We start from the raw sequence: 26,223 nt of genomic DNA on the forward strand, positions 1-26,223 counted from the left end.
CACTAATTTTTTTTTGTTGCTTTGCAAAGGTTTTTCATTGTCGCTTTGTAGCATTTTGCAGTGTTTTATGTGTTTTCTTATCGCTCAGCCTTCATTTATTTTTATTACTCACTGAGTTGGCGTACTCACATTACTCCCTGCACCATGTGTGCAGATTCAAGAGCTTGGGGCCCTGCTAGCGAGGGTTGATTTTCTTCTAGTAGACTGTGCGGAGTTCACTAGGTAGCTATTCGGCATTCGCAGCCTAGTGCTTCTCCTTCCTATCTTCATTTTTAGTTGTATTGGATTTTGTAGTAGACTATGTAAACTCTTCCTACTCTTAGACTTATGTTAGATACTCATGACTGGTGACACCCCGATGTCGAGCTTTGTTGGTTTCCGCAAATTGTACTATTTCACCTTTATTTTGGGATTATTTGCATGTTAATGAATTAAATTGTGTTATTATAATTGTTTTATATGAATTGGGTGTTGTGTCGACTGGTCTTGTTTTACGATAGGCACCATCACGACCGGGTCCGGGTTTAAGGTCATGACATTAATGGTCCGCGGTGACTTTTTGCGACCGCGCTGGGGTCTTCCTTGCCGCGGTGGGATTTTCGCGGTCGGTGGTGGGCAAGGCCAAACTTCTGCGGCTGCGCTTGATATTTCGCGGTCCGATATCCATTTTCTGTGGTCAGCATTGAGGATCTGAGAGGGGTATATATAAACGAGACTTTTCAGCCATTTTACATTTTCAAAACTCTAAAACATAAGAGGCGATTTTTCAAACACTTTTTCTTCCCCAAAACACAAGTAAGTGATTTTAAACTCATTTCTTTCACTCCTCAATTTCTTTTAACAAGATTTCATCCTAGAATCAAGGGTTTTTATGGTGGAATTGGGATTTCAAAATCAATTGTATATCTGGGCTCAGGGGTGAATGGGTAATCGGGTCTTGGCTCGAATTTCAGATTTTGACCAAGCGTGCACGAGGTTGATTTTGACTTTTGGGAAAAACAATGTAAAATCTATTTTCATGAATTGGAATTGGTTTATTTAGAAATTATTAACGTTATTAAGTAAATTGTGACTAGATACAAGCGAATTGGAAGTGGAACCGAGAGGAAAAGCGGTAGTTGAAGCTTAATCTTGTCTGTGGATTCGAGGTAAGTGTTTGGCCTAACCTTAGCTTGAGGGAATAGGAGTTGTGGTCTAATTGCTATGTGTTTGTATCGAGTACGACGTATAGGTGTGGTGACGAGTATCTATACGTTGGTGTCAAGCATTCCTGTGGGTCTTATATCATGATTTTGTGAATCTATTATGTACCAAGCATGCTCAATTGATGATTAGTAATATTAAACAAAGCTTATGAAAGTTTCTTGGTAATTTGACTATTGTTGAGTATTGACCTAAATTGAAGTTTCATTTAGTAGAGAAATTATTTAAACGAGATTGGTTATAGTTGAATCCCTTGCCGAGATATTTGATGATATTGTTAATTCCCTTGCCGGAATGCTAGTGTTGAGATTATTGATTCCCTTGTCGGGACATATTGTTTTCTATTATTTGGGTGAGTAAGAGTGTAAAGCATGTAGGGTTATGTCGTGCATGATATTGTGAGAGAGTGTAAAGCACGAAGGGTGATGTCGTGCCGATATTGTGACTGTTAATGCACGAAGGGTGATGTCGTGCCATGATTGAGAGTTAATGCACGAAGGGTGATGTTGTGCCAATATATGAGGAATAATGCACAAAGGGTGATGTCGTGCCATGATTATGTAAGATAATGCATGAAGGGTGATGCCGTGTCGTTTCTATTGTTTCATATGGTGAGGACGAGAGTAAAAGCACGGAGGGCGGTGTCATGAACGTGTTACCGTTTCATTACTTTTGTTGACTTAGATATGATGTTCATTATGCTCCTTATTAGTGCTTCTTTACTAGCTTATTGTTAGAATCTGTTGTTCTCCCGTAGCATGTCCCCTTCCTACTTTATTCTATTGATTTCTGTTACTATGTTTCTGTTTGTACATGATTTAACTGCACAGATATTTATGATGGTCATGTCCTAGCCTCGTCACTACTTCGTCTAGGTTAGGCTCGACATTTACTTAGTACATGGGGTCGGTTGTACTAATACTAACTCTACACTCTTTTGTGCAGATTTCAGTACTGGACCTGGTGAGTAGCTGAGGTAGCTGGCTTCAGCCCAGGGAGACCAAGGTAGATCTGCTAGAGTCCGCATAGCCTAGAGTCCCCCTTCCCTGCTTTAGTTTTTCCTGTTGTCTCTTTCATTCTGAGAACAATTGTATCTTTCTTTCCGAACTAATGGTTGTAGTAAAAATCATAGATGTTCGTGATATTGTGGCACCAGATTCATGGGTAGACATGTATTGAAGCACTTGGATTTATTTTACACTTCCGCGCTTTTCATTTGTTTAGCTATAATTACTGTTTATCACTGTTTGAGGTTGAATATTAATGTGTAGAACTGTAATAGTTGTCTTGCCTAGCTTTCACGAGTAGACGCCATCACGACTCCCGATGGTGGGAAATTCGGGTCGTGACACGCTAAAACGCTCGTAGCTAGAAGAATTTCATGATAATCTGTTGCTAAATTAGATTAGTGACGGATTTTTCTATTTAGCAATGTTGCTCAAACAGTATCAAGTTATGAAAATTTAATTTTAATTATAAAAGTTATATTTTTTCAAAATAACATAAAATATAGTAATATATATAGATTTAAGTATTAATGAACTTTAAATATGCAAAAGTTAATTTTAATAGACCATTTGTATGCCTACGTATAGCCTCTGAACTTATCAATTACTTTATTTATCAAACTCATATTTTATTTTATCGCACCTTGTTATTTTTGGATGTTATATATATTTTAAGTATATTAACATTTTGTGGAGAATTTATGTTTGTATGGAACTTAACTATTTTTTTTATATAAGTAACTAGTGTAATTTCTTATATTTAAGTATTTGTTTTAAATAGGTCATATATTGAAGCCTTTAAGAGTTTTTTATAAGTCCTTAGAATAATTTCATATATCTAATGATTCATTTTTAAGTAAGTGCTCATATATTGAAGAACTTAGTGATGGTTTTGGTGTATTTAGTTTTGATAAATGATCAAAGCTCCAAATAATATGAACATATTTAGCACTACAAAAACTTTTATGACATTAGAATTCATATTAATATTTATATAATTTTGTTATAACTATTTCAAATAATTACGAAATTAATTGATACTTAAGTCCACAGGAAAACTAATTATATTATAATTATTATTCAATATAATAGAATTATAGCTAATTAATGTGTGGATGACTAATTTTATAGAATTTAAAAAATTATATTCTTGCATCAACTACATTGTACTATATATATATATATATATATATATATATATATATATATATATATATATGTGTGTGTGTGTGTGTGTGTGTGTGTGTGTGTGCGCGCGCGCGCGCGCGCGTGTGTGAGAGAGAGAGATAATTATTTACTATCTTAATAAGTTTCTAATTGTCATAAATTAAATAATACATTAAATATAATAATTGAGAATTAAATATGATAAAGATACATGAAGAAGATCATATTTCCCTTGTGAATATTATTTGATACTTTATAATGTTTACATAATTCGATATTATTAAGTTTTACTTCAAAATAATTCAAAAAATTAATATTTTAATAGGTTGATATAGGAGTGTATAACAAAACTAATTAGTGGAGTATATCATAATTCATATTAAATAAATTATACTTGTAATTTTCTATGCAATTTAAATAAACATGTAATTAATTTTCATTAGATTTGAATAAGCAATATCAAATTTAGACAATATATTTGTATTTATGTACAATGATCTAATTACACTAAAGTTAGATAAATAGAAAAGTTGTATATTTAATGGTCTAATACTATTTTAATAACTTAATAACTATCATACTCTAATTAAACACTAAAATGAAGAAGTTAATATAATTGAAACAAGAGTAAATAACAAAACTAACAATATCGTATAGGACAAAAAAAGTTGTAAAGAATATAATATATTATAGAATATCTTTATTTCATGTATTTTACTTAGTGTAAATTATGTAATTAATCTTTTATATTTTCCCTAGATAATTTTATTACTTATATTTGTTAGTACTTATATTTCTCTCATTTATGGTATTTATATTAAGTAAGAAATAAAAGGGAGCAAATAATATATTAACAAAAAGAAAAGAAATATAAAGTCCAATTGGCCCAAACCAAAATCCCCAACCTAATAAAAACCCTTCAAACTCACTTTTGTGCGTCATCCTCTTCCCAGTTGCCTCTCCTGCGTTCCCTTCCCAGCCTCCTCCCCATTTCTTCCATTTTCCCATTTTCTTCTTCAACAACAATTTCTCTCTTCACATGTATAGAGCAAACCAACGGAATCATTGGCTAGATAGTCCGGCACATTCTCTCTTTCCAAGTATGTTTATGCAATTACATCTTAGAAATTTTCAATCCCATACACCTACTATGATGTCACTTATTTTAGAAATAAATTTTGTATTTCAAGGCCTTAAAACCTCCCTTTTGTTTTACCTCGATTTGTGTACGTAGTCCGGACGTGTATCCGAAAAGCAATTATGTGAAAATCTGTGCAAAATGATGAATTTTGTTTTAAAATGAATTTAGGTTGACTTCAGTCAATATTTTGGGTAAACGGACTCGGACCCGTGATTTGACGATCTCGGAGGGTCCGTATGAAAATATGGGACTTGGGCATATGCCCGGAATCAAGTTCCGAGGTCTCAAGCCCGAGAAATGAATTTTTAAAGAAAATTATTTTCTGGAATATATATGAGTTTCTGAAAATGAAATATGCTTGAATTTTATAGTATCGGGCTTGTATTTTGGTTCCGGAGCCTGGTACAGGTCTTATATGGGATTTAAGTTGAGCTTGTAAAATTTGGTAAGAAACGGATTTGAAATGACATGAATCGGACCTTCGGTTGTTCAAATTTGAACTTAAGAGTTCATGAGTTTTTTCTTTGATTTTGAAGCTAAATTCATAGTTATAGATGTTATTTTGATGATTTGATCGCAAGAGCAAGTCTGTATGATGTTTTTGGACTTGTGTGCATGTTTGGTTTGGAGCTCCAAGGGCTTGGTTGAGTTTTGGATAGGACACGGAGTGAAATTTGGACTTAGAAAATTGCTGGTATGTTGCAGGCCTGGGTCACAAATGCGAGACCGCAAATGCGAATCTTCATCGCAAATGCGAAGATGGCATGGGTTGCCTTGGTCGCAAATGCGACGTAATTATCGTAAAAGCGAAGGGTCCCTTGCAAATGCAAAGTGGACCGGATTCCTTCAGCGTCGCAAATGCGACAAGATCTTCGCAATTGCTAAGTCAACAGGCTGGTCGCAATTGCGAGATCTGCAACTTGCTAAATCATAACTTAGACGTATTTTCAACTATTTTTCAAACCTTTTCAAAACCTAAACACCTTTGGGCGATTTTTGAAAGACAAGTACTCTTGCAAATCTATTGTAAGTCATTTCTAACTCGTTTTCATTAATCTCTAACATCTTTTCACATGATTTCAACTCAAAATCAAGGGTTTTCATAGGGGAAAGTGGGTGTTTTGGGTAGAACTTAGGTTTTTCAAATTTTCGGAATTTGAACCTCGATTTGAGATATAATTTCAAAACAAATTATATATTTGGGTTCGTGGGAGAATGAGTAATCGGGATTTGGTTCGAACTTCGAGTTTTCACCATCTGGGCCCGGGGTTGATTTTTGACTTTTTGAGGAAATCATTGGAAAACTTATTTTCATGCATTAGAATTGATTCATTTAGCATTTATTGATATAGTTAAGTAACTTGTGGCTATATACAAGCGAATTAGTGGTGGAAACATGAGGTAAAGCGGTAGTGAGGCTTGAATTGTGTTCGTGGCATTGAGGTAAGTGTTTGGTCTAACCTTAGCTTGAGGGATTAGGAGTTGTATGTGATGACCCAAAAGATCATCACTTTATTTAAAACGAAACTTCTGTATTCTAAGGCCTTGAAAACCTTATTTAGAGTTACCTCGATTTGTGTGCGCAGTCCGGACACGTAGCCGGAAAGCTTAAATATGAAATTCTGTGAAAATGATAAAATTTGGTTATAAAATAAGTTAGTTTGACTTCGGTCAACATTTTCGGTAAACGGACCTGGACTGTGATTTGACGGTTCTGGCGGGTCCGTTGGAAAATATGGGACTTGGGTGTATGCCCGGAATCAAATTTCGAGGTCCCAATCCCGAGAAATAAATTTTCAAAGAAAATTGTTTCTAAAATTTGTTTAAGGAAATTTGAAATGAAATTTGATTAGAATATGTTAGTATCGGGCCCGTATTTTGATTTCAGCGCTCGGTGCAGGTCTTATATATATGATTTAAGATGTTTCTGTAAATTTTGGTTAAAAGCGGACGTCGTTTGACGTGATTCGGACTTGAATTTTTTAATTTGATGCTTGAAGAGGTTTGAGAAAAATTCTTGATTTTGAGGTTTGATTCATGGTTTTTGAGGTTGTTTTGGCGATTTGATCGCACGGATAAGTTCGTATGATGTTGTTGAGTTAGTACGTATGTTTGGTTAGGAGCCCTGAGGGCTCGGGTGAGTTTCAGGTAGGTTCCAGGATGCCTTAGGCCTTAAAACACAGTTGTTGCAGGTTTAGAGAAATTTGCATGTCTCTGAACCCGCTAGTGCGGTCCGCGAGAAATCGTGAGCGACCGTGGAAGGCCAGTGCGGTCCGCGTGAGGTTCGTGTGATCCGCGGTGGAGAGCTGTGCGGCCGCAGTCAACTTCGTGCGGTCCACAGTGGAGGGCTATGCGGTCGCGGTCAGTTTTGCGCGGTCCGCACAGGGGTACTGATCTGCAGTAACCTAGGAAGGACTGTGCGGTCGCGGTCCATTTTGTGCGGTCCACACAGGGCACCTGAGAATAGTATAAATAGACGGGATTTTCAGCTATTTATTATTTTTTCAAAATCCCAAAAACATAAGAGGCGATTTTTCAAACAACATTTCTTCTCCAAATCAATTGTAAGTCATTTTTAACTAGTTTACTTCCATCATTAATATCTTTTAACATGATTTCAACTTCAAATCAATGATTTTCATGGGGGAAATTGGGTGTTTTGGGTAGAACCTAGGTTTTGACAAAAATGGGGATTGGGACCTCGATTTGAGGTCCGATTTCAAAATAAATTACATATTTGAGCTCGTGGGGGAATGCGTAATCGGATTTTGGTTCGAACCTCGGGTTTTGACCACGTGTGCCGGGGGCGATTTTGACTTTTCTTAGAGAAAACTTTGGAAAACTCATTTTCATGCATTCAAATTGATTCATTTAGCGATTATTGATGTAATTAAGTAACTTATGGCTAGATACGAGCAAATTGGTGAAGGAATCGAGGGGTAAAGCTATAATTGAAGCTTGAGTTGTGTTCGAGGCATCGAGATAAGTGTTAGGTCTAACCCTAGCTTGAGGGATTAGGAGTTGTGTCCTATCTGCTATTTTTTTCTTGTCGAGTACGACATATAGACATGGTGACAAGTATCTATGCGTTGGTGTCAAGCATGACCGTGAGTCTTACCTTGCCGGGATAGTGTAGTCTATTGTTGATTCCTTGCTGGGATGGTTAATTATGATTGTTGTGGACGGTATATTTGGAGAGGGTTGCACGCCGCAATAGATATTATATTGGATCGGGTTGCATGCCGCAACAGTGATATATGTGGATCGGGTTGCATGCCGCAACAGATATTATATTGGATCGGGTTGCACGCCGCAATAGTGTTATATATGGATCGGGTTGCACGCCGCAACAAATATTATATTGGATCGGATTGCATGCCGTAACAGTGATATATGTGGATCGGGTTGCACGCCGCAACAATGTTAAATGATAAGGGATTGGGTTGCGCACCGCAACAGTATTGTTATTGTATTTATTGTAGACATCGAGTGTTCTTTCATACTTTATTAAGTTTCTGATAGAATTGATATGTTTCCCCGAAGCATGTTTCCCCCTCCCCTTAAAACTGTTATTACCTATTTATATTTCTGCTGTATATTACATATAACTGCACAGGTTTATCTGGAGTCTGGTCCTAGCCTCGTCACTACCTCGTCGGGGTTAGGCCAGACACTTATCAGCACATGGGGTCGGTTGTGCTGATACTACACTCTGCACTCTGTGCAGATACCGGAGCGGCACTTGATCGGCAGTAGTAGGGGACCCAACCTTCAGTCCACCGAGACACTGAGGTAGCCTTGCAGGCGTCCACAGGCTCGATGTCTCCTCTATCTTTTATTATGTTTTGTTATCTCATGAATCCGAGACAAACAATGTTATTTTTCCTTCAAGTTGTTGTATGTAGTACTCTTAGTAGTCCGTGGATATTGTGTCACCAGTTTCTAGGTAGAGGCATGTGTCGACTTTCAAAACATTTTGGTTTTATATTTATTTAAGACTTCCGCTTAAATCTCATATTCCGATGTCATGTATGTGTTTATCGCTTGTTAGAATGAGTTGTAAAAAGGGATTAACACAGAAGTGTTAAAGATTTCTAAGTTCGTGGCTTGCCTAGCTTCTATGAGTAGGCATCATCACGACTCCCGAGGGTGGGAATTCTGGGTCATGACAAGCTGGTATCAGAGCTCTAGTTATATAGGTCTCACAATTCACGGACAAGCTTAGTAGAGTCTGAGGGATCGGTACGGAGACGTCTGTATTTATCCCTCAGAGGCTATAGAGTTAGGAAAAACTTCACATTTGTTATTTCATATCGTGCGGTTCTGTTTCTCAATGCTAATTGAATTTCTACTTTGTTCTTTCACAGATGGCGAGAATACGCATTTCCTCATCTACCGCTCTGCAGCCCAAGCCCCCAGTAGTAGCTCCCACGAGGGGAAGAGGGCGAGGCCGAGGCCATGCCAGAGGTCGAGGTAGGGGTAGAGCTCAGCCCCGAGTAGCAGCCCTAGTAGCGGATCCTCAAGTTGACTTTGATGACGAGGTTCCAGCTCTAGCAGCTCCGGTGGGCCCAGCTCAGGTCCTAAAGGGGTTTATTGCTACCCCAGTCCTTTAGGATGCTCTTCTTCGATTAGTGGGCCTCATAGAGAGTGTCACACAAACGGGCTTGCTTCTTGTAGCACCAGTCGTCTCTCAGGCTGGGGGAGGGGCCCAGAATCCTGCTACTCGCACTCCGGAGCAGGTAGCTCCTCAGATTCAAACTCCAACAATTCAGCCAGTTGGAGCAGTTTAGCCGAGTGTGGTAGCTCAGACCGGTGATGGAGCGGCTATGTCTGCCGATGCTTTGTGGAGGCTGGATAGGTTCACCAAGATCTTCACTTCCACTTTCAGCAGTGCATCTACTGAGGATCCCCAGAATTATCTAGACAGCTGCCACGAGGTTCTCAGAAACATGGGTATTGTTGAGAACAATGGGGTCGATTTTGCTACATTTCGCTTGTCTGGATCCTCCAAAACTTGGTGGAGGGATTATTGCTTAGCTAGACCAACCGGATCGCCAGCCTTGACTTGGGAGCAGTTCACACAGCTATTTCTGGAGACGTTTCTCCCTATTACTCAGCGAAAGGCTTATCGGAGGTAGTTTGAGTGCCTCCAGTAGAGTTCCATGATGGTTACCAAGTATGAGACCAGGTTCATCGACTTAGCTCGCCATGCTCTTATCATACTTCCTACCGAGAGAAAGAGGGTGAGGACGTTTATTGATGGTCTTATTCAGCCGATTCACCTTCAGATGGCTAGGGAGGCTGGGAGTGAGATCACTTTTCAGGAGGTGGCCAATGTGGCCCGTAAAGTTGAGATGGTCCTGTCGCAACGAGGTGGTCATGGGTCGGATAAAGGGCCCCATCATTCAGGTAGATTCAGTGGTGCCTTGTTTGGAGGTAGAGATTCATATGGTAGAGGCCATCCTCCTAGGCCCTTTCAGTCAACTCTTCAGGTCTCTCACAGCGTTTCAGGTAGTCGTGATCCGCAGATGCAGTATTCTGATCAGCAGTCCTACAGTGCACCACCAGCTCTTATCAGTGCACTGCTGCTCCAGAGTTTTCGGGGTGGTCATTCGGGTCGCCAGGTTCAGTCCTAGTTTCCTCAGCCACAGCACTCAGGTGGATATTTTGAGTGTGGTGAGTACGGTCATATCAGGAGGACTTGTCCGAGGTTGCTGGGTACTAAGTCGTAGCAACAGGGTTCCTGTGATATAGTCTAGGCACCAGGTGTTCCACAGACTGCCCAGCCAGCTAGATGTGGGGGTAGAGGTGGTAGAGGTGGAGGTAGAGGATTTAGAGGTGGAGCTCAGGCCGCTAGAGGTAGAGGCCAGCCAGCTGCAGGCCGTCCCAGAGATGGAGCCCAGGGTGGTGGGGCCCAGCTCTGATGTTATGCTCTTCCAGCCAGGCCCGAGGCTGAGGCTTCAAATGCGGTTATCACAGGTACTATTCTAGTTTGTGATAGAGATGCTTCAGTGTTATTTGATCCAGGGTCCACCTACTCGTATGCGTCATCTTATTTTGCACCGTATCTGGTTATGCCTAGTAATTCATTGAGTGTTCCTGTTTATGTGTCTACACCGGTGCGTGATTCTATTGTAGTTGATCGAGTCCATCGTTCTTGTATTATGGTGATTGGGGGTCTTGAGACTAGTGTAGATTTGTTGCTTTTAGACATGGTCGATTTCGATGTTATATTAGGGATGGACTGGTTATCACCTTACCACGCTATCTTGGACTGTCATGCCAAGACTGTGACCTTAACTTTACCGGGTATGCCTCGTTTAAAGTGTAGAGGGACTCCTGGTCATGCTACCCGTAGTGTTATCTCTTATGTGAAGGCTCGGCGTATGGTCGGGAAGGGATGTTTGGCCTATTTAGCATATGTTCGTGATTCTAGTGCCGAGGTTCCCTCTATTGATTTTGTGCCCGTTGTTTGAGAGTTTCCTGATGTTTTCCTTCAGACCTGCCGGGTATGCCACCCGACAGGGATGTTGACTTTTGCATTAATTTGGCTTCGGGCACTCAGCCCATTTCTATCCTACTGTATCGTATGGCCCCGCCTGAGTTGAAAGAGTTGAAGGAACAGTTGCAAGACTTGCTTAAGAAGGGATTCATTAGGCCATGTGTTTCGCCATGGGGTGCACCGGTGTTGTTTATTAAGAAGAAGGATGGGTCGATGAGAATGTGTATTGATTACCGGTAGTTGAACAAGGTTACAATCAAGAATAAGTATCCATTGCCGAGGATTGATGATCTGTTTGATCAGTTTTAGGGTGCCAAGGTATTTTCAAATATTGATTTAAGATCTAGCTACCATCAGCTGAGGATTAGGGCATCCGATGTCCCTTAGACAGCTTTCTACACTCGGTACGGGCATTATGAGTTCTTGGTGATGTCATTCGGGTTGACAAATGCCCCGGCAGCTTTTATGGATTTGATGAACCGAGTGTTCAGGACTTATTTGGACTCGTTATTGATAGTCTTCATTAATGATAGTTTGATATATTCCCGTAGCCAGGAGAGCACGAGCAGCATCTCAAAGTGGTTCTTCGGACTCTGAGGGATAGTCATTTATATGCTAAGTTCTTGAAGTGTGAGTTCTGGTTGAGTTCAGTTGCATTTCTAGGTCATGTTGTACCAGTAGAGGGTATTACGGTTGATCGAAAGAAGATTGAGGCAGTCAAGAACTGGCCCATACCAGCATTAGCTACAGAGATTCGAAGTTTCTTAGGGTTGGCAGGCTACTATCATCGATTTGTGGAGGGGTTTTCATCCATTGCAGCCCCGATGACTAGGTTGACCCGGAAGGGTGCCCAGTTCAGATGGTCAGATGAGTGTGAGGCGAGCTTTCAGAAGCTCAAGACAGCTCTGACTACGGCACCAGTGTTGGTTTTGCCCACAGGTTTAGGGCCTTATACAGTCTATTGTGATGCATCTCGCATTGGACTTGGTAAAGTGTTGATGCATGATGGCAAGGTCATTGCCTATGCTTCGCGGCAGTTGAAGATTCATGAGAAGAACTATCCAGTTCATGATTTAGAGTTGGCAGCCATAGTTCACGCATTGAAGATTTGGAGGCATTATCTGTATGGTGTGGCATGTGAGGTGTTCACGGATCACAAGAGTCTTCAGTATTTATTCAAGCAAAAGGAGTTGAATTTGAGGTAGAAGAGGTGGTTGGAGTTGTTGAAGGATTATGATATCACTATCTTATATCACCCGGGAAAGGCCAATGTGGTGGCCGATGCCTTGAGTAGGAAGTCAGCCAGTATGGGCAGCTTTGCTTATATTTCGGTCGGTGAGAGGCCACTTGCCTTAGATGTTTAGGCCTTGGCCAATCGGTTCGTGAGGTTGGATATTTCTGAGCCTAGTTGGGTATTAGCTTGCACAATAGCTCATTCTTCTTTATTGGAGTGTATCCGTGATCGGCAATATGATGATCCCCATTTGAGTGTCCTTAGAGACACGGTGCAGCGCAGAGGTGCCAAGCAGGTTACCCTAGATAATGATGGAGTTTTGAAATTGCAGGGTCGAGTGTGTGTGCTAAATGTGGATGGGCTCTGAGAGTTAATTTTAGAGGAGGCCCATAGCTCCTGGTAGTCTATTCATCCAGGCGCCGTGAAGATGTATCAGGATTTGCGGCAGCATTATTGGTGGCGGAGAATGAAAAAGGATATCGTTGCATATGTAGCTTAGTGTTTGAATTGTCAGCAGGTTAAGTATGAGCATCAGAGGCCTGGTGATTTATTTCAGAGGATTGAGCTTCCCGAGTGGAAGTGGGAGAGGGTTACTATAGATTTCGTTGTTGGACTCCCGCAGACTCGGAGGAAGTTCGACGCAGTATGGGTCATTGTTGATAGGCTGACCAAGTCAGCGCATTTCATTCCTGTGGCAGTCTCCTATTCATTCGAGAGGTTAGCTGAGATCTATATCCAAGAGATTGTTCATCTTCATGGTGTGCCTTATCTATCATTTCGGACCGAGGTACGCAGTTTACCTCACATTTTTGGAGAGCAATTCAGCGAGAGTTGGGCACCCAGGTTGAGTTGAGTACAACATTTCATTCTCAGACAGACGGGCAGTCCGAGTGGACTATTCAGATTTTAGAGGATATGCTCCGAGATTGTGTCATTGACTTTGGAGGCTTGTGGGATTAGTTTTTGCCTTTAGCAGAGTTTGCCTACAACAACAGTTACCAGTCGAGTATCTAGATGGATCCTTATGAGGCTTTATATGGTAGGCTGTGTTGATCTCCGGTTGGATGGTTTGAGCCGGGAGAGACCCGATTGTTGGTTACGGATCTCGTTCAGGAGGCCTTGGATAAGGACAGGATTATTCAAGATAGGCTTCGTACAGCTCAGTCCAGGCAAAAGAGTTATATAGACCGCAAGGTTCGAGATGTGGCTTTTATGGTTGGAGAGCGGGTATTGCTCCGAGTGTCGCCTATGAAGGGCATGATGAGATTCGGGAAGAAGAGCAAGCTTAGCCCTAGGTTCATCGGTCCGTTTGAGATTCTTGATCGAGTGGGAGAGGTGGCTTATAGACTTGCATTACCGCTGAGCTTACCAGTCGTGCATCCAGTGTTTCATATGTCCATGCTTTGGAAATATCACGGCGATCCATCTCACGTGTTAGATTTCAGCACTATCCAGTTGAACAAGGACTTGTCTTATGAGGAGGAGCCGGTAGCTATTCTAGACCAGCAGGTTCGTCAGTTGAGGTCGAAGAGTTTTCCTTCTGTTCGTGTTCAGTGGAGAGGTCATCCTCCTGAGGCATCGACCTAGGAGTCCGAGTCCGATATGCTGAGCTGTTATCCCCATCTTTTCCTTGACCCAGGTACTTCCTTCTTCTGTCCATTCGAGGACGAACGGATGTTTTAAAGGTGGAGAATGTAATGACCCAAAATGGTCATCACTTATTTTAAAACGAAACTTCTGTATTTTGAGGCCTTGAAAACCTCATTTAGAGTTACCTCGATTTGCATGCGCAGTCCAGGCGTGTAGCCGGAAAGGTTAAATATGAATTCTGTGAAAAATGATAAAATTTGGTTATAAAATGAGTTAGTTTGACTTCGGTCAACATTTTGGATAAACAGACCTGGACCCATGATTTGATGGTCCTGGAGGGTCCGTAAGAAAATATGGGACTTAGGCGTATGCCCGGAATCGAATTCCGAGGTCCCAAGCCCGAGAAATGAATTTTCAAAGAAAATTGTTTCTGAAATTTGGTAAAGGAAATTTGATTAGAATATGTTAGTATCAGGCCCGTGTTTTGGTTCCAGCGCCCGGTACAAGTCTTGTATATATGATTTAAGACGTTTCTATAAAATTTTGTTAAAAACAGACGTCGTTTGACGTGATTCGGACTTGAATTGCTAAATTTGATGCTTGAAGAGGTTTGAGAAAAATTCTTGATTTTGAGGTTAGATTCATGGTTTTTGAGGTTGTTTTGGCAATTTGATCACACGGATAAGTTCGTATGATGTTGTTGAGTTAGTACGTATGTTTGCTTAGGAGCCCCGAGGGCTCGGGTGAGTTTCGGGTAGGTTCCGGGATGCCTTAGGCCTAAAAATACAGTTGTTGCAGGTTCAGAGAAATTTGCAGGTCTTTGAACCCGCTAGTGCGGTCCGCGAGAAATCGTGTGCGACCGCGGAAGGCCAGTGCGGTCCGCATGAGGTTCGTGCGGTCCGCGGTGGAGAGCTGTGTGGCCGCAGTCAACTTCGTGCGGTCCACGGTGGAGGGCTGTGCAGCTGCGGTCAGTTTTGCGCGGTCCACACAGGGGCGCTGATCTGCAGTAACCCAGGAAGGACTGTGCGGTCGCGGTCCATTTTGTGCGGTCCGCACAGGGCACCTGAGAATAGTATAAATAGACGGGATTTTCAGCTATTTTTCATTTTTTCAAAATCTCAAAAACATAAGAGGCGATTTTTCAAACAACCTTTCTTCTCCAAATCAATAGTAAGTCATTTTTATCTAGTTTTCTTCAATCATTAACATCTTTTAACATGATTTCAACTTTAAATAAATGATTTTCATGGAGGAAATTGGATGTTTTGGGTAGAACCTAGGTTTTCACAAAAATGGGGATTTGGACATCGATTTGAGGTCCGATTTCAAAACAAATTACATATTTGAGCTCCTAGGGGAATAGGTAATCGGGTTTTGGTTCGAACCTCGGGTTTTGACCACGTGGGCCCAGGGGCGATTTTGACTTTTCTTGGGTAAAACTTTGGAAAACTCACTTTCATGCATTCAAATTGATTCATTTAGTGTTTATTGATGTAATTAAGTAACTTGTGGGTAGATACGAGTGAATTGGCGGAGGAATCGAGGGTAAAACTATAATTGAAGGTTGAGTTGTGTTCGAGGCATCGAGGTAAGCGTTTGGTCTAACCCTAGCTTGAGGGATTAGGAGTTGTGTCCTATCTGCTATTTGTTTCTTGCCGAGTACGACGTATAGGCATGGTCACGAGTATCTATGCGTTGGTTTCAAGCATGACCGTGAGTCTTATCTTATGATTTTCATGATCTCGTTGTATTATTCATGCCTTAGTGAAGATTTCTATTTGTTGTGTAAAGTTGTGGAAAGAATTGTGACCTATGAACATTGAGAAGCGTTGGCTCCAGTTGTATAATAAATTGTGAAAATATAAGTGATAATCGAAACTCTAGAGCATCGGTTCGAGTTATGAAGTGAATTGTGAAGTAAAAGTGAGAAAGAAAAGAGATCATTATGTTGCCCCTTGCCGGGCTATTGTTGAGTTAAGGTTCCCTTGCATTGTGTTATTAATTGATATTATTGACGCTTAGGTTGATGATTCTTCGTGTTAGGTGTTGTAACAAGTTTGGTTATAGCTGGGTAGTTAGGTGTTATCACAAGTTTAGTTATAGTTGAGGTAGTTAGATGTTGGAACTAGTTGAGTTATAGTTGAGATAATTAGGTGTTGGAACAAGTTTGGTTATGGCTGTTTCTCCCTTGCTAGGACGTATATACTTGTATTGTGGAGTTCCCTTGCCGGGATAGTGTAGTCTATTGTTGATCCCTTGCTAGGATGGTTAATTATGATTATTATGGATGGTATATTTGGAGCGAGTTGCACGCCGCAACAGATATTATATTGGATCAGGTTGCATGCCGCAACAGTGATATATGTGGATTGGGTTGCATGCCGCAACAGATATTATATTGGATCGCGTTGCACGCCTCAACAGTGATATATGTGGATCGGGTTGCATGCCGCAACAGATATTATATTGGATCGGGTTGCACGCCGCAACAGTGATATATGTGGATCGGGTTGCACGCCGCAACAATGTTAAATGATAAGGGATCGGGTTGCGCGCCGCAATAGTATTGTTATTGTATTGATTGAAGACATCGAGTGTTTTTTCATACTTTATTAAGTTTCTTATAGAATTGATATGTTTCCCTGAAGCATGTTTCCCCCTCCCCTTAAAACTGTTATTACCTGTTTATATTTCTGATGTATATTATATATAACTGCACAGGTTTATCTAGAGTCTGGTCCTAGCCTCATCACTACCTTGGCGGGGTTAGGCCAGACACTTACCAGCACATGGGGTCGGTTGTGCTGATACTACACTCTGCACTCTGTGCAGATACCGGAGTGGCACTTGATCGACAGTTGTAGGGGAGCCAGCCTTCAGTCCACCGAGAACCTGAGGTAGCCTTGCAGGCATCCGCAGGCCCGGCGTCTCCTCTATCTTTTATTATATTCTGTTATCTCATGTATCCGATACAAATAGTGGTCTTTTTCCTTCAAGTTGTTGTATGTAATACTCTTAGTAGTCCGTGAATATTGTGTCACCAGTTTCTGGGTAGAGGCATGTGTCGACTTTCAAAACTTTTTGGTTTTATATTTATTTAAGACTTCCGCTTAAATCTCATATTCCATTGTCATGTAGGTGTTTATCGCTTGTTAGAATGAGTTGTATAAAGGGATTAACGTAGAAGAGTTATAGATTTCTAAGTTCGTGGCTTGCCTAGCTTCTACGAGTAGGCGTCATCATGACTCCCGAGGGTGGGAATTCCGGGTTGTGACATTGTGTCCTATAGGCATGGTGACGAGTATCTATACGTTGGTGTCAAGTATGACCATGAGTCTTATACTATTATTATTGTGGCTCTGTTTTGTATTGTTCATTCCTTATGTGATGATTTCTATTGTTGAACAAGGTTTGTGGAAGTAACATCGGTAATTGAACATTGAAGAGCGTTTGCTCAAGTTGTAAAATGATTTGTGGAAGTATTATTGGCAATTGAACATTATAGAGCATTAGCTCAAATTGTGAATTGAGTTGTGAAATAAATGTGAAAAAGAAAGAGGATTATGATATTGTCTCCCTTGTCGGGATGTTATTGTTTTGATATTATTTTTTTCTCTTGCCGGGATTTTATTGTGATTCCATTGATTCCCTTGCCCTTATTGCTTTGTGACTGTTGTTTGGGTAAGGAAGAGTGTTGAAGCACCAAGGGTGATGTCGTGTATGATATTTGTGAGAGAGTGTTAATGCACGAAGGGTGATGTCGTGCCGCATAATGTACAATTTTGTGCCTTTATATGAGTGATAATGCACGAAGGATCATTCCATTCTATGATTATGTGAGGTAAAAGCGCCAAGGGTGATGTCGTGTCGAGTTTATTGATTTTATGGTGAGGACAAGAGTAAAAGCACGAAGGATGATGCCATGTACTTGTCTGTTATTTCTGATTCTTGTTGATAATTGAGTTATGGTGTTCTTTATATTTAACTGTTGGTTTTTGTTGCTACTTGTATTTCCCTCGCAGCATGATTCCCCCTTCTTGTTTTTTAAAATTGTAATGTTTTGCTTTTATTTTCCACTGTATATGATTTAACTGCACCAGTTTATTTGGTAGTCTGGTCCTAGCCTCGTTACTACTTCGCCGAGGTTAGGCTAGGCACTTACCAGCACATGGGGTCGGTTGTGCTGATACTACACTCTGCACTTTATGCAGATCACGATACTAGACATACGGACCTTAGCTTTAGGTTGCTGCCTTCAGTCTATTCAGAGATCCGAGGTTGTCCTGCAGGTGTCCGCAGGCCCTGCCATCTCCTTCTATCCTTTTATCCTGTTTCATTTATATATTTTAGAGACAGCGTTGTATTTATTTTTTTGGACCATTATTTGTAGTATTCCTAGACCGTCTATGAAATTATGACAGCAGTTCTAGGTAGTTTATGTTTAAGAATTTGTATTGGTAATATTTAAATGGTTATATTCTGTTCTTCCGCTTATTAAATTCTGTTTTTAATGTTGATTCTTAATTGTTGAAGGATTAAAATGGGGAAAAAGGTAAATAATGCAAATGATTGGCTTGTCTAGCTTTCACTAGTAGGTGCCATGACAACTCCCGAGGTTGGGAAATTCGGGTCATGACAAGTTGGTATCAAAGCTCTAGGTTACTTAGGTCTCACAATTCACGGACAAGCTTAGTAGAGTCTGAGGGATCGGTATGGAAACGTTTGTATTTATCCCCTAAAGGCTACAGAGTTAGGAAAAACTTCACATCTATTCTTTTATGTCATACGGTCTGGTTTCTCAATGCTAATTGAATTTCTACTCTTTTCTTTCGCAGATGGCGAGAACACATGCTTCCTCATTCACTGATCAGCAGCCCGAGCCCCCAACAATAGCTCCCACGAGGGGTAGAGGGAGAGGTTGAGGCCATGATAGAGGCCAAGGTAGAGGCAGGGCTCAGCCTAGAGCAGTAGCACCAGTGGTGGAGCCTCAGGTTGAGTTTGATGATGAGGTTCAGGCCTAGGCAATTCCGTTGGGTCCAGCTCAGGCCCCAAAGGGGTTCATTGCTACCCCAGTACTCCAGGATGCTCTGGTCCATCTAGTGGGCCTTATGGAGAGTGTCACCCGAGCAGGCTTACTTTCGGTAGCACCAGCCGTCTCTCAGGCCGGGGGAGGAGCACAGACTCCCGCTACCCGCACTCCAGAGTAGATGGCTCCCCAGTTTCAGACTCCAGCAGCTCAGCCAGTTGGAGCAGTTCAACCGGGTGTGGTGGCTCAGACCGGTGATGGAGCAGCTATGTCTGTTGATGCCTTGTGGAGATTGGAAAGGTTCACCAAGCTCTTCACTACCATTTTCAACAGTGCATATTCTGAGGATCCCCAGGATTATTTGGATAGCTGTCATGAGGTTCTCAGGAACATGGGGATAGTGGAGACTAATAGGGTCGACTTTGCTACTTTTCGCTTATCTGGATCCGCCAAGACTTGGTGGAGAGATTATTGTTTGGCTAGACTAGCTGGGTCACCAGCTTTGACTTGGGAGCAGTTTTCTCAGCTATTTCTGGAGAAGTTTCTTCCTATCACTCAGAGGGAGAACTATCAGAGGCAATTTGAGCATCTCCAATAGGGTTCTATAACTGTTACTCAGTACGAGACCAGGTTTATTGATTTGGCCCGTCATGCTCTACTTATACTTCCCACCGAGAGAGAGAGAGAGTGTGAGGAGATTAATTGAGGGACTCGTTCAGCCTATTCGATTGCAAATGGCTAAGGAGACGGGGAGTAAGATTTATTTTCAGGATACGGCCAATGTGGCCAGGAGAGTTAAGATGGTTCTATCACAGGGTGGTGGTCAGGGGTCTAATAAGAGGCCTCGTCATTCAGGCAGATTCTGTGGTGCCTTGCCTGGAGGCAGGGATTCATATGGTAGAGGCCATCCTCCTAGGCCTTTTCAGTTCGCACTTCAAGTTTCTCACAGTGCTTCAGGTGGCAGTGGTTCTCATATGCAGTATTCTGATCAGCAGTCCTACAGTGCACCACCAGCTCTTATCAGTGCGCTGCCACTCCAAAGTTTTTGGGGTGGTCATTAAGGTCGTCAGGTTCAGTAGTCTCAACAGTCGAGGGCTTATTATACTTGTGGCGATATGGGACATATTGCTAGATTTTGCCCTCGAGCATCAAGCAGCTCTCAACATCAGGGTTCCTGTGCCATGGTTCAGGCACCGAGTGTTCCACAGCCCGCTCAGCCAGCTAGAGGTGGAGGTAGAGGTGCTAGTGGTGGAGGTAGAGGTATTAAAGGTAGAGGTCAGGCCGCTAGAGGTGGAGGCTAGCCAGCAGCAGGCCGTCCCAGAGATGTAGTTCACAGTGGTGGTGCCCAGCCCTGATGTTATACTCTTCCAACCAGGGCTGAGGCTGAGGCTTTCGATGCAGTTATCACAGGTATTGTTCTGATTTGTAGTAGAGATGCTTCAGCTTTATTTGATCTAGGATCGACATACTCCTATGTGTCATCTTATTTTGCACTGTATTTGATCATGCATAGTGATTCTTTGAGTGATCCTGTATATGTGTCTATACCGGTGGGTGATTCTATTGTGGTAGATCATATTCAGCATTCTTTTATAGTTGTGATTGGGGATTTGGAGACCCAAGTAGATATGTTACTATTGGACATGGTTTATTTTGATGTCATATTGGGGATGGACTGATTATCACCTTATCACGCTATCTTGGACTGTCATGTCAAGACTGTGACCTTAGCCTTGCCGGGTTACCTCATTTAGAGTAGAGAGGGACTCCTGGTCATTCTATCCGTAGTGTTATCTCATATATAAAGGCTCGGCGTATGGTCGAGAAGGGGTGTTTGGCCTACTTAGCATATGTTCATAATTCTAGTGCTGAGGTTCCTTGTATGGATTTTGTGCCTGTAGTTCATGAGTTTCCTGAGGTTTTTCCTTCAGACCTGTCGGGTATGCCACCCGACAGGGATATTGACTTCTACATTGATTTGGATCCGAGCACTCAGCCCATTTCTATTCTGCCATATCGTATGGCCTCGCCTAAGTTGAAAGAATTGAAGGAGTAGTTGCAAGACTTGCTTGATAAAGGCTTTATTAGGCCTAGTGTCTCGCTTTGGGGTGCGCCGGTGTTGTTTGTTAAGAAGAAGGACGGATCGATGAGGATGTGTATAAATTATCGGTAGTTGAACAAGGTTACAATCAAGAATAAGTATCCATTGCCGAGGATTAATGATTTGTTTGATCTACTTTAGGGTGCCAAGGTATTTTCGAAGATATCAGTTTAGGATTAGGGCATCTGATGTCCCTAAGACAGCTTTCTGCACTCGGTACGGGCAATATGAGTTCTTGGTGATGTCATTTGGGTTGACAAATGCTCGAGCAACTTTTATGGATTTGATGAATCGAGTGTTCAAGACTTACTTGGATTAGTTCGTGATAGTCTTCATTAATGATATTTTGATCTACTCCCGCAGCCGGGAGGAGCATGAGCAGCATTTGAGAGTTGTTCTTCAGACTTTAAGAGATAGTCAGTTGTATGCCAAGTTTTCGAAGTGTGAGTTCTGGTTGAGTTTAGTTGCATTCTTGGGTCACGTTTCAGCAGAGGGTATTCAGGTGGATCCGAAGAAGATAGAGGCAGTCAAGAACTGGCCTAGACCCGCATCAACTACAGAGATCCGGAATTTCTTGGGTTTGATAGGCTATTATCGTCGGTTTATGGAGGGGTTTTCATATATTGCAGCCCCGATGACCAGGTTGACCCAGAAGGGTGCCCAGTTCAGGTGGTCAGACGAGTGTGAGAGGAGCTTTTAGAATCTCAAGACAGCTTTGACTATGGAGCCGGTGTTGGTTTTGCCCACAAGTTCAAGGCCATATACAGTTTATTATGATGCATCTCGTATTGGACTCGGTGCGGTGTTGATGCAGGATGGCAAGGTCATTGATTATGCTTTGCGGCAATTGAAGATTCATGAGAAGAATTATCCAGTTCATGATTTGGAGTTAGCAGCCATTGTTCACGCGCTGAAGATTTGGAGGCATTATCTATATGGCATGTCATGTGAGGTGTTCACGGATCACAAGAGTCTGCGGTATTTGTTCAAGCAAAAGGAGATTAATTTGAGGCAGAGAAGATGGTTGGAGCTATTGAAAGATTATGATATCACCATTTTATATCATCCAGGGAAGGCCAATGTGGTGGCCGATGCTTTGAGTAGGAAGTCAGCCAGTATGGGTAGTCTTGCATATATTCTGGTCGGTGAGAGGCCGCTTTCTTTGGATGATCAGGCTTTGACCAATCAGTTCATGAGGTTGGATGTTTTTGAGCCCAGCTGGGTGTTATCTTGCACAGTCGCTTGTTCTTCATTAGTTGACAATATCCGAGATCGGCAGTATGATGATCCTCATTTGTGTGTCCTTAGGGACACGGTGCAGCACGGAGGTTCCAAGCAGGTTACATTGGGAGATTATGGGGTTTTGAGGCTGCAGGGTCGAGTTTGTATGCCTAATGTGGATGGGCTCCGAGAGTTGATTCTAGAGGAGGCCCATAGTTCCAGGTATTGTATTCATCCGGGCACCACTAAGATGTAACATGATTTGCAGCAACATTATTGGTGGAGGAGGATGAAGAAGTATATTGTTGCATATGTGGCTGGATGTTTGAATTTTCAGCAGGTTAAGTACGAGCATCATAGACCTGGTGGTTTGTTCTAGAAGATTGCGATTCCTAAGTGAAAGTGGGAGTGTATCACTATAGACTCCATTGTTGGACTCCCACGGACTCAGAGGAAGTTTGACACAGTGTGGATTATTGTTGATAGGTTGACCAAGTCAGCAAATTTCATTCATGTGGCAGTCTCCTATTCCTCCAAGAGGTTAGCTGAGATTTATATCTGGAAGATTGTTTGTCTTCATGGTGTGCTTGTGTCTATCATTTCGGACCAAGGTACATAGTTTACCTCACATTTTTGAAGAGTAGTTTAGCGTGAGTTGGGCACACGGTTTGAGTTGAGCACAACATTTCATCCTTAGACGGATGAGCAGTCTGAGCGTACTATTCAGATTTTAGAGGATATGCTTCGAGCTTGTGTCATTGACTTTGGTGGCTCGTGGGATTAGTTCTTGCCTTTAGCAGAGTTTGCCTACAACAATATCTACCAGTCGAGTGTCCAGATGGCTCCTTATGAGGCTTTATATTGTAGGCTGTGTCGGTCGCCGGTTGGATGGTTTGAGCCGGGGGAGGCTCGATTGTTGGGTACGGATCTAGTACAGGATGCCTTGGACAAGGTCAGGATCATTCAGGATAGGCTTCGTACAGCTCAGTCCAGGCAAAAGGTTGTAAGGTTCATGATGTGGCATTCATGGTCGGTGAGCGAATGTTGCTTAGGGTGTCGCCTATGAAGGGCATGAGATTTGGGAAGAAGGGCAAGCTTAGACCTAGATTCATTGGCTCATTTGAGATTCTTGATCGAGTGGGAGAGGTGGCTTACAGACTTGCGTTGCCGCCGAGCTTATCAACCGTGCATCCAGTATTTCATGTGTCCATGCTTTAGAAGTATCATGGCGAGCCATCCCACGTGTTAGATTTCAGCACTGTCCAATAGGACAAAGACTTGTCCTATGAGGAAGAACCGGTAGCTATTCTAGACCGGCAGGTTCGTCAATTGAGATTGAAGAGTTTCCCTTCTATTCATGTTCAGTGGAGAGGTCAGCCTATTGAGGCATCGACCTAGGAGTCCGAGTCCGATATGTGGAGTCGTTATCCCCATCTTTTCTCCGACTCAGGTACTTCCTTCTTATGTCCGTTCAAGGACGAGTTATTTTAGAGGTGAAGAATGTGATGACAAATAAATTATGTGTTCTGAGGCCTTAAAACCTCCCTTTAGTGTCACCTCGATTTGTGTGCACAATCCTAGCGTGTATCCGGAAAGCCATTATGTCAAAATCTATGAAAATGGTGATTTTTGCTTTTAAAATGAATTTAGGTTGACTTCGGTCAACATTTTGGGTAAATGGACTCGGACCCTTGATTTGACGATCCCGGAGGGTCCGTAGGAAAATATGGGACTTGGGTATATCCCCGGAATTGAATTCCGAGGTCCCAAGCCCGAGAAATGAATTTTTAAAGAAAATTATTTTCTGGAATATATATGAGTTTCTGAAAATGAAATATGTTTGAATTTTATGGTATCGGGCCTGTATTTTAGTTTCGGAGCCCGGTACAGGTCTTATATGGGATTTAAGTTGAGCTTGTAAAATTTGGTAAGAAACGGACTTGAAATGACGTGAATCGGACCTTCGGTTGTTAAAATTTAAACTTAAGAGTTCATGAGATTTTTCTTTTATTTTGTTGTTAAATTCTTAGTAATTGATGTTATTTTGATGATTTGATCGTACGAGCAAGTTTGTATGATGTTTTTGGACTTGTGTGCATGTTTGGTTTGGATCCCCGAGGGCTCGATTGAGTTTTGGATAGGCCACGAAGTGAAATTTGGACTTAGGAAATTGCTGGTATGTTGCAGTGGAAGACCGCAAATGCGAATCTTCATCACAAATGCGAAGATGGCCTAGACTGCCTTGGTTGCAAATGTGACGTAATTATCGCAAAAGCAATATCGCAATTGCGAAGGGTCCCTCGCAAATGTGAAGTGGACCGGATTCCTTCAGTGTCGCAAATGTGACAAGATCTTCGCAATTGCGAAGTCAACAGGTTCTGAAGGGTTCGCAATTGCGACATCTGCAACCTGCTAAATCATAACTTAGACGCATTTTCAGCCATTTTTCAAACCTTTTCAAAACCTAAACATCTTTGGGCGATTTTTCAAAGACAAGTACTCTTCCAAATCGATTGTAAGTAATTCTAACTCGTTTTCATTAATCTCTAACATCTTTTCACATGATTTCAACTCAAAATCAAGGGTTTTCACGGGGGAAAGTGGGTGTTTTGGGTAGAACTTAAATTTTTCAAATTTTGGGAATTTGGACCTCGATTTATGGTCTGATTTCAAAAAATAATTATATATTTGGGTTCGTGGGGGAATGGGTAATCGGGTTTTGGTTCAAACCTCGAGTTTTAACCATGTAGGCCCGGGGTCGATTTTTGACCTTTTGAGGAAATCATTGGAAAACTTATTTTCATACATTATAATTGATTCATTTAGCATTTATTGATATAGTTAAGTAACTTGTGGCTAGATACAAGCAAATTGGTGGTGGAAACAAGAGGTAAAGCGGTAGTGAGGCTTGAATTGTGTTCGTGGCATCGAAGTAAGTGTTTGGTCTAACCTTAGCTTGAGGGATTAGGAGTTATGTACTATTTGCTATGTGCTAGTTGTTAAGTACGATGTATAGGCATGGTGACGAGTATCTATGCGTTGGTGTCAAGCATGCCTGTAAGTCTTAACTATGATTATTGTGAATCATTTTGTATTGTTCATTCCTTATGTGATGATTTCTATTATTGCACAAGGTTTGTGGAAGTAACATTGGTAATTGAACACTGAAGAGTGTTGGCTCAAGTTATAAAATGATTTGTAGAAGTATTATTGGCAATTGAACATTATAGAGCATTGGCTCAAATTGTGAATTGAGTTGTGAAGTAAATGTGAAAAAGAAAAGAGGATTATGATATTGTCTCCCTTGCCGGGATATTATTGTTTAATTTTATCTCCCTTGCCGGGATGTTATTGTTTTGATATTGTTTTTTTTCCTTTGCCGGGATTTTAATGTGATTTTATTGATTCCCTTACCCTTATTGCTTTGTGATTGTTGTTTGGGTAAGGAAGAGTGCTGAAGCACGAAGGGTGATGCCGTATATGATATTTGTGAGAGAGTGTTAATGCACGAAGGGTGATGTCGTGCCGCATGATGTACAATTTTGTGCCTTTACATAAGTGATAATACATGAAGGATTATTCCGTGCCATGATTATGTGAGGTAAAAGCACGAAGAATGATGTCGTGCCGAGTTTATTAATTTTATGGTGAGGACGAGAGTTAAAGCACGAAGGGTGATGCTGTATACTTGTCTGTTATTTCTGATTCTTGTTGATAATTGAGTTATGGTGTTCTTTACATTTAACTATTGGTTTCTGTTGCTACTTGTAGTTCCACCGCAGCATGATTCCCCCTTTCTGTTTTTTTAAATTGTAAAGTTTTGCTTTTATTTTCCGTTGTATATGATTTAACTGCACAGGTTTATTTGGTAGTCTGGTCCTAGCATCATCACTACTTCGACGAGGTTAGGCTAGGCACTTACCAGCACATGGGGTCGGTTGTGCTGATACTACACTCTGCACTTTTTGCAGATCTCAGTACTAGAGCATACGGACCTTAGCTTTAGGTTGTTGCCTTCAGTCCATTCAGAG

Source organism: Nicotiana sylvestris, chromosome 11 (genome assembly GCF_000393655.2).
Source record: "Nicotiana sylvestris chromosome 11, ASM39365v2, whole genome shotgun sequence".
Classification (NCBI taxonomy): Eukaryota; Viridiplantae; Streptophyta; class Magnoliopsida; order Solanales; family Solanaceae; genus Nicotiana; species Nicotiana sylvestris.